Here is a 14,678-nt window from a genome sequence, read left to right as displayed (position 1 = left end):
TATTGAGAACTGCAAAGCTTTTAAGCACGTAGTTCAGGACCTCATTGATTCAAAGGCCGTTAACTTTGCACCAGCTCCTAATGTCGTCAACAATCCCATGCCCCAGCATGGTGGAGCCAACGTTAACATGGTTGAAGGAGAAGTCAAATTAGTCTCTGCGGTCAACAATGAAGATGGGGATAGTGATTGCGACATCGATAACTGGGTGCGTCCGAGGATCCCGGGTGAAGTTCTCAACAATTGGTCTTCTGAGGAGATTGTCCAAGCCACTTGTCTGGAGGAGTAATTTTCTTTGTTTATTCATGCATGTCCAAGTCTTACGTTCCGCCAGGGCGTAATGACTCATTGTAGGGCTCATCTATGTGACACTTGCATTTTTTATCATAAATAAAGGACGTCTTTTTGCATTCAAATATTTCGTTCCCTGTCTTTCTATTTTTGCAGTTTTTAAAAAAAAATGGCAATGTTTTGTTTAGTTTCCACTTTTTTTTCACACTCATAAGCACATACCATCACTCATGCAAATGCACATCACTAGATCCTATTGATAACGGTTTTGCTATGGCTCACTTCGACTTTAAAAATCCAATCTTTCAAGCTGAAGAAGAGGGTGATGACGACTCTGAACTCCCTGAAGAACTTACTAGGTTATTAAAACAAGAGGAAAGGGTCATTCAACCGCATCAAGAGTCTGTTGAAGTAATTAATCTCGGCACCGAGGACGCCAAGAGAGAAATCAAGATAGGGGCTGCTTTGGAAGACAATGTGAAGAAGGGGTTGATTGAATTGCTACAAGAGTATGTTGACATCTTCGCTTGGTCTTATCAGGACATGCCAGGGCTTGACACAGACATCGTGGTACACCGTTTGCCTCTCAAAGAGGATCGTCCTCCGGTCAAGCAGAAGCTCAGAAGAACAAGACCAGAGATGACTGTCAAGATAAAGGAAGAAGTGCAAAAACAGTTGGATACATGGTTTCTAGCAGTCACAAATTATCCGCCATGGGTTGCAAATATCGTTCCGGTACCTAAGAAGGATGGAAAGGTATGGATGTGTGTTGACTACCGGGATCTGAACAGGGCTAGTCCTAAAGATGATTTCCCCTTACCTCACATTGACGTTTTGATGGATAACACGGCTCAGTTCTCGGTATTCTCCTTCATGGATGGCTTTTCTGGCTATAATCAAATTAAGATGGCACCAGAAGACATGGAGAAGACAACATTCATAACCCCATGAGGCACCTTCTGCTACAAGGTGATGCTGTTTGGTTTGAAAAATGTCGGAGCAACATATCAGCGAGCGATGGTGACTTTGTTCCATGATATGATTCATCATGAAATCGAGGTTTATGTTGATGATATGATTGCCAAATCTCAGACAGAAGAAGAACATTTGGCGAATTTGCAGAAACTATTTGAGCGTTTGAGGAAATTCAAGCTGAGGCTTAATCCGAACAAGTGTACTTTTGGGGTGAGATCTGGAAAACTACTGGGTTTTGTTGTTAGCGGAAAAGGGATTGAGGTGGATCCGGCCAAAGTGAAAGCGATACAGGAAATGCCTGAGCCAAGAACAGAGAAACAAGTCCGTGGTTTCTTAGGGAGGTTGAACTACATTGCAAGGTTCATCTCTCACCTAACACCCACGTGTGAGCCAATATTCAAATTGTTGAGAAAAGATCAGGCTATCAGGTGGAATGATGATTGTCAAAGGGCGTTCAAGAAGATAAAAGAGTATTTGCAGAATCCTCCTATCCTTGTGCCTCCGGTCCCAGGGAGACCGCTGATTATGTATTTGACAGTACTAGACGATTCCATGGGTTGTGTTCTTGGTCAACACGACGAGACAGGTAGGAAAGAGCATGCCATCTACTACCTGAGTAAGAAATTCACAGATTGTGAGTCGAGATACTCAATGCTTGAAAAAACATGTTGTGCACTGGCATGGGCTGCGAAGCGATTGAGACAATACATGCTGTCTCACACAACCTTACTGATCTCCAAAATGGATCCAGTCAAGTATATATTTAAGAAGCCAGCTCTCACCTGAAGAGTTGCTCGTTGGCAAGTGGTACTGACAGAGTACGACATCCAGTGTACTTCCCAGAAAGCCATCAAAGGGAGTATTCTGTCAGACTATCTTGCTCAACAGCCGGTTGAAGATTATGAGCCGATGAAGTTTGATTTTCCAGATGAAGACATCATGTTCCTCAAGATGAAAGACTGTGAAGAGCCAGTTGTTGAAGAGGGACCTGATCCAGACGAAAAGTGGACTTTAATGTTTGATGGGGCCGTCAACGCCAGAGGAAGTGGAATTGGTGCTGTCATTACGACTCCGAAAGGTGCCCACATGCCTTTCACCGCTCGTCTGACTTTTGAGTGCACCAATAATGAAGCTGAGTATGAAGCCTATATCTTGGGTATTGAGCAAGCCATTGATTTGAGAATCAAGACTTTGGACATCTTCGAAGATTCAGCTCTGGTAATCAATCAAGTGAATGGTGATTGGAACACTCTCCAGCCCAATCTGGTCCCTTACAGAGATTATACGAGAAGACTGTTGACTTTCTTCACAACAGTAAAGTTGTACCATATACCTCGTGATGAGAACCAGATGGCAGATGCTCTTGCTACTCTATCCTCCATGATCAACGTGATTCGGTGGAACCACGCTCCCAGGATCGATGTGATGCGCCTCGACAGGGCCGCATATGTGTTTGCTGCTGAACTGGTAGTTGATGACAAGCCCTGGTATCACGACATCAAGTGCTTTCTGAAGAATCAAGAGTACCCTGCAGGGGCATCCAACAATGATAGAAAGACTTTGAGAAGATTGAAAAGGAAGTTTCTTCTTGAACAAAGACGATGTGATGTATAAGAGGAACTTCGACATGGTTCTGCTTAGATGCGTGGATAGACACGAAACAGACATGTTAATGCAGGAAGTTCATGAAGGCTCCTTCGATACTCATGCCGGCGGACATGCAATGGCTAAGAAATTGTTGAGAGCAGGTTATTACTGGATGACCATGGAATCTGATTGTTTCAAATATGCTCGGAAGTTCCATAAATGCCAAATTTATGCTGATAAGGTGCATGTGCCGCCGAATCCTTTGAATGTGATGTCTTCGCCGTGGCCTTTCGCTATGTGGGGCATCGATATGATTGGAAATATTGAGCCGACCGCTTCCAATGGGCATCGCTTCATCCTTGTTGCCATCGACTATTTCACCAAGTGGGTCGAAGCAGCGTCATTTGCGAAGGTCACCAGACATGTGGTTGCCCGATTCATCAAGAAAGAAATCATTTGTCGCTATGGGATTCCCGAAAGAATCATTACTGATAATGGTTCTAATCTCAACAACAAAATGATGAAGGAGTTGTGCCAGAACTTCAACATTCAACATCACAATTCTTCCCCTTACCGCCCTAAGATGAACGGTGTTGTTGAGGCGGCAAATAAGAACATAAAGAAGATTGTGCAGAAGATGGTCGTTACGTACAAAGATTGGCATGAGATGCTACCCTTCGCCTTGCATGGGTACCGTACTTCAGTACGTACATCGACCGGGGCAACCCCTTACTCCCTTGTGTATGGTATGGAAGCAGTCCTACCTGTTGAAGTGGAGATTCCTTCTCTAAGAGTCCTGTTGGATATCAAGTTAGACGAAGCTGAATGGATTCGGACAAGATTCAATGAGTTGAGTCTTATCGAAGAGAAGCGAATGGCAGCCATTTGTCATGGGCAGTTGTATCAAAGTCGGATGAAGAGAGCCTTTGATCAGAAAGTGCGTCCTCGATGCTTCCAGGTCGGAGATTTGGTGTTGAAAAGGATCCTTCCTCCTCAGACAGATCACAGGGGCAAGTGGACTCCTAACTATGATGGACCGTATATTGTCACCAAGGATTTTGATGGAGGGGCCTTAATGCTTGCAACGATGGATGGTGAAAACTTCACTTCCCCGGTGAACTCAGACGCAGTTAAAAAATACTTCGCATGAAATAGACCCGCTGGACAATAAAAAGAGTAGTCCAGGCAAAAATGGGCATCCCGGCGAACCAAGAAAATGAAAAAGGTTCGGGCAAAAATTAGGGATTAGAAGTGAAAAGATTGTACACCCGGTAAGTTAAAAACCTGAAAAGGCAACTTAGGCAAAAATGGGTATCCCGGTGGATTGAAAACCCGAAAAGGGCAATCCAGGCAAAAGTTAGGGATTAAGCGAATGACTGCGTTCTGAGTAGTTCTGAATCTCATCTCGTGTCAATGACTGGAAACTTTTGAAGGATGGGAAACAATCCAATCACTCTTTCAGAAAGCTGATCATTTGGAGGATCTTGAAGACGAGCAAGTCATAGCAGAATTGGAACCCAATAGAAATCCATTTCACATTGCCATTAGATTAATGTCTGTTTTCATCTGTTGTGTGATTACCTCTTTCCAGGGATTGCTTCCTGATTTAAATGCCTATTCAGAGGCCGTTCAATCAATAAAATCATGTTATTCGGTATATCTCTGTTTTCATTTTCATTTTTCTGTTTTGTTTGCAAAAATGACGTCTGAATTTTTGATAAACATTGCATCATGACACATAAGAGCTTTACAGGTACACACTTAATAAACATTTAAAATTGCTGTAAATTTTAAGTGCTTTGGATCTTCTATTCAGAACAGGTACCATCGGGGCATTTCCTTAAAATCCTCTGCAGATGATCGTGAATGTTTTCCCTAGTGAAGTCGCCAACAGACAAATTCAGTATCTTATCCCTGTAGAGCTGATCAGAGCGTTGGATTCTTCAATCCCCAGCAGGTTCTCACCACTGTACCCCCCCCCCCCCCCAAGCGGTGGTTTTAGATTATAAAATCCCCAGTAGAGTTGACAGTGTCAGACTATATACCCCCAGCGGAGTTGACAGTGCCATACTGTATCTTCCCAACATAAGCGGCTGCTCCTCAATGTTCGAGGCCAGATCGATAATCCCAATGCCAGATCCATGGTTTCTTTCCTTGAAGCAGAACCTCGGTACCGTATCGGTGTTTGCTTCCCTTGCTGAGTCATCTCTCGCAAATCGTGGTTGCCAGAACCACTATCGCTTTCCCCAACAGCAGGTTTTCAGTGTCGTTCTCTCCCCAGTCAGAATCTCGGTATTTCGTCATTGCTAGAACACCGTGTGGCGGGTCATTTCCCCACAGAATTCTTTGCGTTGTGCATCTCCAGCAGCCTTGCCAGGGTCCAGAAGATGGTGATCATTTCCCCAACAGATTCTCTTGCCTCAGCTTGGCATTCTGCCCAGCATTTTGCATCCCTGCATGTAGAATCATATTGCATTGGAAATCGCGTAGCATTTCCATTTTCATGGAGCATTACGCCATTGAAAAATTCAAACATACGCATGTAAGCATAAAACATTCTCAGTATCCCAAGTGATAAGCCAGAAGTTGTTTCCAGTACTCAAACTGAAGATTGTTCATGACTTACCTTTATTATCCCCAACAAGTGTCATTGGCCCATGCGCCGCCTCTATTATCTTTCCCTATTTCTGCTGATGCTGACAGGCATGAAGTTTTTCCGGTATTCAGACTGAAGTGGCATTCAGGCCAATTTTCCGATGTTCAGATCGAAGAAGTTTCCGACATTCAGGTCGATGCAACTTGCGGCATTCAGGCCAGTTTTCCGATGTTCAGATCAAAGAAGTTTCCGACGTTCAGGTCGATGCAACTTGTGGCATTCAGGCCAGTTTTCCGATGTTCAGATCGAAGAAGTTTCCGACGTTCAGGTCGATGCAACTTGTGGCATTCAGGCCAGTTTTCTGATGTTCAGATCGAAGAAGTTTCCGACGTTCAGGTCGATGCAACTTGTGGCATTCAGGCCAATTTTCTGATGTTCAGATCGAAGAAGTTTCCGACGTTCATGTCGACGCAACTTGTGGCATTCAGGCCAGCCTCTCGGTGTTCAGACCGATATTAATAATCTCATATCTCCCGATGTTCAGATCGAAGTCATTTCCAGTATTCAGACTGATGAGCGGCATTCAGGCCATGGTTATTTCCGTGTTACCATTTATTTTGGTATCCAGGTCAACATTCTTTTTCGGTATTCAGACTGACTCTCACCGTACCAGACGGATTCTTCTTTCAAGACCACCTCTTTGCCGATTCTGACAGGCATTGTTACTTCACTTCACTTCAGTTGCAAATTTTCGGGCTTTTATTGTATTCAATCCCTTGATACCTCGAAAGCACGAAAGTTGCTGCTATCTTCTTTCCAGGTCTCCAGTTGATTGAATAGGGGCAGCTGTAATACCCCAAAATTTACCCTTCATTTTTCCTAAAAGCATACGCTTTACACCTCATGCATGCATACATTTTTAGGTCATTTAACATTTGCATTTCATCATGGCAATCGGAATATTTTTTCAAAAAAAAAACGAAAAAAAAAAACGATTTTTTTTTAAATAAATAAATAAAAGAAAAAATCTTTGACTTCGACCTCTCTCATTTGAGCCCACATGTCCACAAAAATCAGGTTATAAATTCAGAGTTTCAGTGAAACAAAAGGATTCCATTCCTATTACCCTGTCTGGGAAAAAGATAGTGAAAGAAGAACTCTGAGAAAAAAATAGTGAGAGAAGAGCTAACAGAGTTCAGAGCAGCCTCCAAACCCTGAAGGGAACTCAACTGCACAAAATCACCTCTGCCTCACATAAACCCTGTAGATGTTTGATTGGCTGCATTGTATGGTAAAACACTAGCTGGATTCTAATGTCTTGACTGATGTCATGACATGCTGTGGAAATGGTTGTGTAACTGCATTGTAGGTTAGAATATCTAATTGTACTCTGATGTCTTGACTAATGTCATGACATACTTGAGTAGATTACTGTAGGATTAGCTAATACAGGATTTATTGAATGTCAAATTGGATGTGGAGACATTCATCCCTGTCAGCAGATACTGAGGAATAGAACAGTTGGTGTTCTGTTAGAGCTCAGTATTCATTTCCAGTCTGGTTATCAAGGAAATACCAGACCTGGCATAAGGCCTACTGTCTGAATGTCAAACTGGATGTTATGACATTCATCATTGACAGCATATATTGAACAATAAGCAGATTGGTTTTCTGCTACATTTCAGTATGCAACTCAGTCTGCTTATCAAGAGGATAACAGACCTGATGTAAGGCTCTATGTGTGAATGTCAAATTGGATGTTTTGACATTTATTAATGTATGCTGATACTGAAGTATGGACAAATTGGTTCTGTACAGTACAGTAAATTGTACAGTGTGAATGTCAAATTGGATGTTTTGACATTTATTAATGTACGCTGATACTGAAGTATGGACAGATTCGTTCTGTACAGTACAGCAAATTGTACAGTCTGTTTTCAGGAAAAACAGACTTAGCATATGGTTAATGATTTGGAAGTCAAACTGAATGTTGTGACATTCATTCTTGACAGCATATGTATATTGTAGGTTGTTTAGTTTTTCTGTTTCAGCTTTTTTCTCAGGCTAAAATCCAGGAAACCAACAACCAAGCTACAATTAAGGAACCTAACAAATAGCCTATTTGTTAGCTCACTAATATGTGGAAATTAGTTAGAATCCTATGTAGCATTATTTGTGGAGGTCTTGGAATATATATAGGCTCAAAATAAGGAGATATATATAGAGAGATTTTAGGATTGAAGACCTTGTTTGTAGCAGAAAGTTTCTGCTGAATTTGTAACAGCAAAGAACAAGTTTGCTGCGATTTCTGAAGGCCCAAATCCAGTTGGGTGATTAGGTTATAAATAGCTTATTGTAACCTAGTTTTTGTAAGCCTCTTAGAATGAATTTTTAGGGGTGTGTGTGAGGTAAACCTCCCAATCTGTGGGAAGGTTACCATGTGTTTCTCAGTGGTCAAAGCTGAGAGTATTTGTAACTCTAAGCCTGTAGGCAAGAGTGATTATGTTCTTGAACGAAGTTGTGAAGCAAGTTCAAGTTGTTTAGTATTACATTGTAATTGTAGTGATAGGAATGGAAACTGGAGGTTTCTATCTAGGAGTTCCTAGGTATAGATTGCATTGGGTAGGGATTAAGTGAAGAGTTGTAAACGGGGGAGTTTAACTCTGAATTAATACTGCTGATAGTGGATCTTCTTCCTGGCTTGGTATGCCCCCAGACGTATGTGATGTTGCACCGAACTGGGTTAACAATTACTTGTGTTGTTTACCTTCTGCATGTTATAATTTTGTCTATTATAAAATAAGGTAAACCTGTAATGCTGTAACAGGTGATGTTCAAATCAATGTTGAGACATCATGCTGATAACTGTGCATGCTCAACAGAAGCAAGTGCTATGGTTGATCTCTGCTGTGTATTTGTACCAGATGGACATAACTGGGTGTTCTTCCATACTATGGTGATATAGTAGCAGATGTCGTGACATCTGTGAATGTGTGCATATCAGTACTGGGTTTGAATTGTATAACTATCTTGCTGTATTTGTAGCAATGTTGGATCAGATGTCATAACTTGGAGTAGAACATCTGAAATCTGACTACGCCAGAATTTCAAACCCTAAAGATTGTTTTGTAAACCTCACGGGTGCAACTCAATTTCAATCAAACTCTCCAATCAGGTTTGCCCTATTCCCGTTATTTTATGCTTTTGAATTTGAATACTCTGAATGTTTGAGGTATTATGGGTGAATTTGATACCCTTTTGATGCATGTCTTTTTTGTGAATTTTAATGGCATGATTCATGTGGTTACATTTTGATTTGGGGGCAACCCTTGATTACCCTTTTTTTTTGTCTCTAACCTGTTTGTTGAGTTTTTGTGAGGGCTCACATGACTTTTGCAGGGATAACTTGCATGGTTTTCCACTTTATTTGTGGGATACCGCCTGGAGGTTTCATTCCGATTACCTGTACTGACTCATTTTCTTTGATGGTGTTTAGCTTGGAAGGATCCCTGGGTTTCCCATTCCTCTAATTGCTGTTACCTCGGATCTTCATCCGCGTGGTACTTTTACATTTTTCCCGCATTTTACTACTTTCCTAGCTGGAAGACCTCGATAGGAGGCAATGTTTTTGTGTTTTTTTTATAGGTTCCTTCGTCCAGGACTCTTTTTGCATGAGCATCCCAAACCCTAACCCTTCATTGATTTTTCTTCTTCTAAACACACGTTTACTCCTTCTACTACAGGCGAGTAAGTCTCCAAAGGTCGAGCATCCGGTAGATTGCGTAGTAACGTCATTCGTCCAAAACCCAATCCATAACCCCGTAGTTAGCCGAACTACGGCTTGCTCTGATTCTCATTCCAGATGAGATACGTAGGCATAAGACGCGACGTCTTAGCGAGCACACATCCCCCAACCCATAGGTCAGCCGAGCTACGAAGACTCTGATTCTCATATTCAGATGAGATACGTATGCAGTGGATGCGACATCCACGCGAGTCATTTTCATTTAACCCCTTTTTTAGTAAACAACACAAGATAAACTCACACCCTTTAGACAAGAACTACAAAAGTGGATCCCATAGAGTACTACGGATGCGTAGGGGTGTTAATACCTTCCCTTCGCATAACCGACTCCCGAACCCAAGATTTGGTTGCGAGACCTTGTCTTTTCCTTTCCTCTTTTCAGGTTTACTTCGAGCATTTCCTTTCCCTCCTTTGGGATAAATAACGCACGGTGACGACTCTTCTGTCATTTTATTTCGCCGGTTGTTTTTTGCATACTGTATTTTTCAGGTTGCGACAATAGATACCGACAATCAATACTCTTTCAAATAAAACATAATATAACAGCAGAACTCAACTTCAACATTCTTTATAATATCTTAATAAACTAAAACATACAACTAATTAAATTAATTCAACAACTCAAAAATATCGATTAAATGACTCAACCCAGTGTTACAAATGATAGCATCAAAAAAATCAAATAACACAAAAAACAAAGAATAAGTGATGAGTCCTCAACACCCTCCTTCATCTCAACAACAACTACTTATATATTTGATTATTTGTTCTCTAGAAGAGTATAGAAATCCACAACACAACAAACAGGGGTGATAATAACTTTACAGATGATAGCAGTGCATTAAACAACAAGGATAGTCATACATAAAATCAATTATCATCCTTACACAATAATTTACAACAACAATCACAACGAAAATGTATTAATGCAATGTACTCCTCCTCCAAGATGCATGTGGTACTAAGGTTTGGATTTCAGAGGTAGATTACTGATTTATCTACGTCTCTGATTCTTCTCTAGAACATAGTCTTCTCTATAGATAATGAGACCTTCATTGGTTCTCTCTAAACACTTGGCCTCGTCAGACCAAAATCCTACCTATCTCCGATATACATGAATGCATGAGACTCAACATCAATTCTCATAAACACATATTCAACAATTCAACTCGAAATAAAGAGAAATAACATTCACATCTCGTACTCAATTTTTTTTCTCTTTGGACAAGGTTCTCTGAGAACCACATCAAAAAAAAATCTCTCTTAACCACATCTAAAATTGTTCTCTCTTAAAAAGGTTCTCTCTGAACCACAATTTGCCAATGCAAGGCCAACACGGTAGTTCTCTCTGAACTATTCAACTAAAAAATATGTTATACATCATAGCTCAATTATATCAACATATAATATTTACACATACTCATCAACAATGCAAAGTTATTAACATATTAATTCAATAACACTCATCAACAGAGTAATTCATATTATTACTCTTCTATGGCCGTCAACAAAGTATGACAACAAATATTCAAGGCAAACTGTAGCCTTATCAAATTAACTATGAACCTGTCAGATTACTCAAATCTCAACTCAACTCAATAATATGTAATTCACATAACATTTCAAACATATCAAACTAACTCAATGAACGGATTAGAGTTAACTAAACCATTTCGAACTCAGCTCTAAACATGTTAGCAGTTCAAAATACAACACTAACTCACTTATCTAAATATATCTGAACTAAAATTAGACTTTAGACATGTTAAAAACTCTAAACTCATAATAATGTAACTCTCTTAATTTAATAAATTCTAAAACATATCACTAACTAAATTTTAAGTTATTTATAATTATGTTTAATTTCTTAAATTGTTAAAGGGTCTCCCAACATTCTGAACTTAACTCTAAAATTGCCTCACTTCAAAATAGCACCAAATAATATAGACTTATGATAAAATTATGAAATTTTCAAGTACGAAATTTATTCAAATCCTCTTTCTAACAGAACTAACGGCACCTCAAACAGACCCACAAAACTCAAGGTATGTGTGAAACATGATGACCAACGCATGACTGAAATCGACCACACCTATGGTATAAAAACCAGAGAACTCCTATTGTTGTAGCATTCGTAGACCCAATTTTTCCACTTCAAAATAAATATTATTGTGTTAACTTTCTAACTCAAGTGACATCACCTCAAACGGACCTACGTAACTCAAGTTACGCACAAAACATGATGGTTAACCCCCTTCTATGTCTACCTGCGATTTCCTGCGGCTTTCTCCCTATTTAAAAGATTCGAAACTCGCCTATTTTTCCTATTTGAGTTCTCAACACCCCCAAAAACGTACATATAAGCATAGGTTTGTGTCATGTTTGAATCTCAACTCATCACTACTCAATCCTACCTAATTACAAGGCAAGTGATAACCCGACTAAGCTAATTTTCCTAACACTAAAAATACACTAGAGTCATCAAAACTCAACTCTAAGGTCATATACTTTCAACTCCAATTATTATTAATAAAATTTGATCCAAAGGGGAACAACCACATATTATAATACGACAACAAGGAAAAAGTCACAAAAATAAACAGTTATTCCTAATTCACCCCATACAAGGTATTCAAGAACAAGGCATAAGAGGTCAAGGCAAACATTTTTGCCCACAAACACACAAACAACTATCACATATATAAAACTGAGGAGAAAAAGTTATGAGAATTGGGATCCCTCACTATCCGATTGTCTAAAATACTTTTGGTGCATTTTTATTTCATTTAATTGCATTTTATTTTGTGTGACTCTTATGAACTTCTGTTGGCATTGGATCATGATGGTTTAGACTTCAAGTCTCATCAAACTCAATGAATCTTGGGTGTTGATGGGGTGAAAATCCTAATCCACCAAAATGGATGATTGATTTTGATGATGACTTGATCAAACTTTTGGTCCAATTTGGGTGTGACTTATCTTGTTTCTTTCTTCTTCATCTCCTTCTTTTCCCTTTGATCAATTGGTTGACTTGAGTCCATATTATTTATGATGTATGGATTGGTACTTGATGAACTTTCATCATTTCAAATATACCTCCTAGTTGATAATGGATCATTTAAGTTACTTTGGATTGATGCATAAGTTTATCTTAAGTATCATGAAGTGTGGATTAAAGTAATGGACCGTCATCCTAGCCTTTGTGCTTGATCATCCCCTTTCTTTTTCTTTTTTCTGTGTGGCATGTCTTTAGGATAATGATTTACATATTATTTCTCTAGCATGTATTAACACAAATATTATTATTGATCGACCTCAGATAGTTGTGACTTCTACATAAGTCCAATTACGATTGCTTAATATAGCGCTAAATTTGTCCCAAGAAAAAACAAAGACATTTGTATAAGTGAGATTGTAAGTCTCCTATTCCTCGTGGTATTGTGTGAAAATGTTGATCATTTTCAATTTGTGAGAGCTAGTGGCATACTTATTGATTTTATCCAATTTGGAGTCCTTCTCATAAATGATGTATAGGTTCATGTTTTCATGCTTGTGAGTGGATAATTGAGTGTTCTCCAAAAAATGACCAAAGCATCTTTCATCTTTTATTACTAACATCTTTTACTAATATTTTATTGTATTAACTTTTACTTCAAATGTCATTTAATTTATGCTTCTATTTTTATATCATTTACTTTATACTTTATGTTAGCATTCCATATCATATTATTTATGATTTTATCATTTTCTCTTTGTCCATTTGGACTTTTCTTTTATATCATTATAAAGAAGACATTAATAACGAAGAAAAAAAACCTAAAAAGAAACTTGGTTATTATGATTCATGGACTTGTGGTTACTATCAATGACATCATTGTGGAGTTATGGACTTAGAATTAGGATCTTGACCTTCGCTTTGGGACCTGTAATTTTGAGACCCTAGAATTCATCTGGTACCTTTTACTTGGGATTTCCTTTTGAAGACTTGGTTGAGTTACTTTGGTTTCATCTGATACATGAATTATTATTTGCTTATTCGGGCTTGCTTGAGGCTTAATCCAAATGAGGGAATTCTTGCTTGACTTATGTCATAAAGCTTTCTATTTCTTGGTTAGATCTTTCCTTCCTAGATTTTACTTTATGCCCTAGGATAGTCTCTTCTTCTCTCCCCTTCTTTAATTTTTAAATCTTTTACCTTTTCATTTGGAAACAATAAAAGCGCGGTGGTAACTTTTGCTTTGTGAGTTAAGTTAATCAATAGCTTAATCTCAAATTTTTACTGCTATACCCCCCGATTAAGAAAAATGGTCCATCAACCCAGGACAGGGGTAAACAAGTTGATAATGCCCAACCAAGGTAAGACCCTCCATCAACAAGTGAAGTAGATGAGTTCCTACTGATCATCAAGAGGAGTGACTACCGGGTAGTTGAGCAACTCAACCACACACCCTCCAAAATTTCAATGTTACCTCTATTGATGTCCTCAGACGCCCACATAGATGTTCTGGTGAAGTTCCTAAAGGTTGCTCATGTACCCCAAGAAATCTCGGTCTATCAGTTCGAAGGTGTTGTCAACAATATAGCCATCCGCTTGAGTTTGGGATTCAATGACACAGAGCTCCCCACTGAGGGAAGAAACCATAACAAGGCTCTCCACATCTCCATTGAGTGTGTGGACACAGTTCTATCCAGGGTTCTGGTGGACACTGGTTCCTCCGTTAATGTAATGCCTTAAGGATTTTTGGCTAAGATTGAAGGGCTTGTCATAAAATTCAGTGAACTAGTGGTAAGAGCGTTTGACGGGCCGAGAAGGACCATAATTGGTGAGATAAACATGCCCATGAGGATAGGCCCCCATGTCTTATTCATCACCTTTTTTGTAATGGATATCCATCCGACGTACAATTATCTTCTAGGGAGACCATGTATTCATTCTACTGGAGTTGTCACTTTGATGCTCCACCAGAGGCTGAAATTCGTAGTGAACAACAAGCTGGTAGTGGTGGAAGGTGAGGAAGATTTTCTGGTGAGTCATTTGGATTTATTCCACTATATTGAAGGAGAGGGGGAGATAAAGTAAATCCCATTTCAATCGTTCGAGGTGGTCAATGTTGAAATGGTTTGCTCAACTAGGGATGAACCCAAGAAATTCGAATTTCCAATAGCCTCTCTCCAGGATGCTTTAACAATTATACGGAATGGACACACTTTGGGTTGGGGAAGGATGTTCGAGCTTCCTGCCAACAAGGACCGTACTGGTTTGGGATACAATCCCAGAATTTGAAGAAGCCTACACCGATAGCTACAAAGGGATCAGTGCTCCCGCTATCTGAATACTTATCAAATGTTGGTTACCTTGATGAGGACCGTGTATGTGCCATGGAATAAGACATTAAAGATGCAAGATTGATCTTCAAGAAGATTAAT

The sequence above is a fragment of the Lathyrus oleraceus genome, chromosome 5 (assembly GCF_024323335.1).
Source record: "Lathyrus oleraceus cultivar Zhongwan6 chromosome 5, CAAS_Psat_ZW6_1.0, whole genome shotgun sequence".
Lineage (NCBI taxonomy): Eukaryota > Viridiplantae > Streptophyta > Magnoliopsida > Fabales > Fabaceae > Lathyrus > Lathyrus oleraceus.
This window is presented reverse-complemented; position numbering follows the sequence as displayed.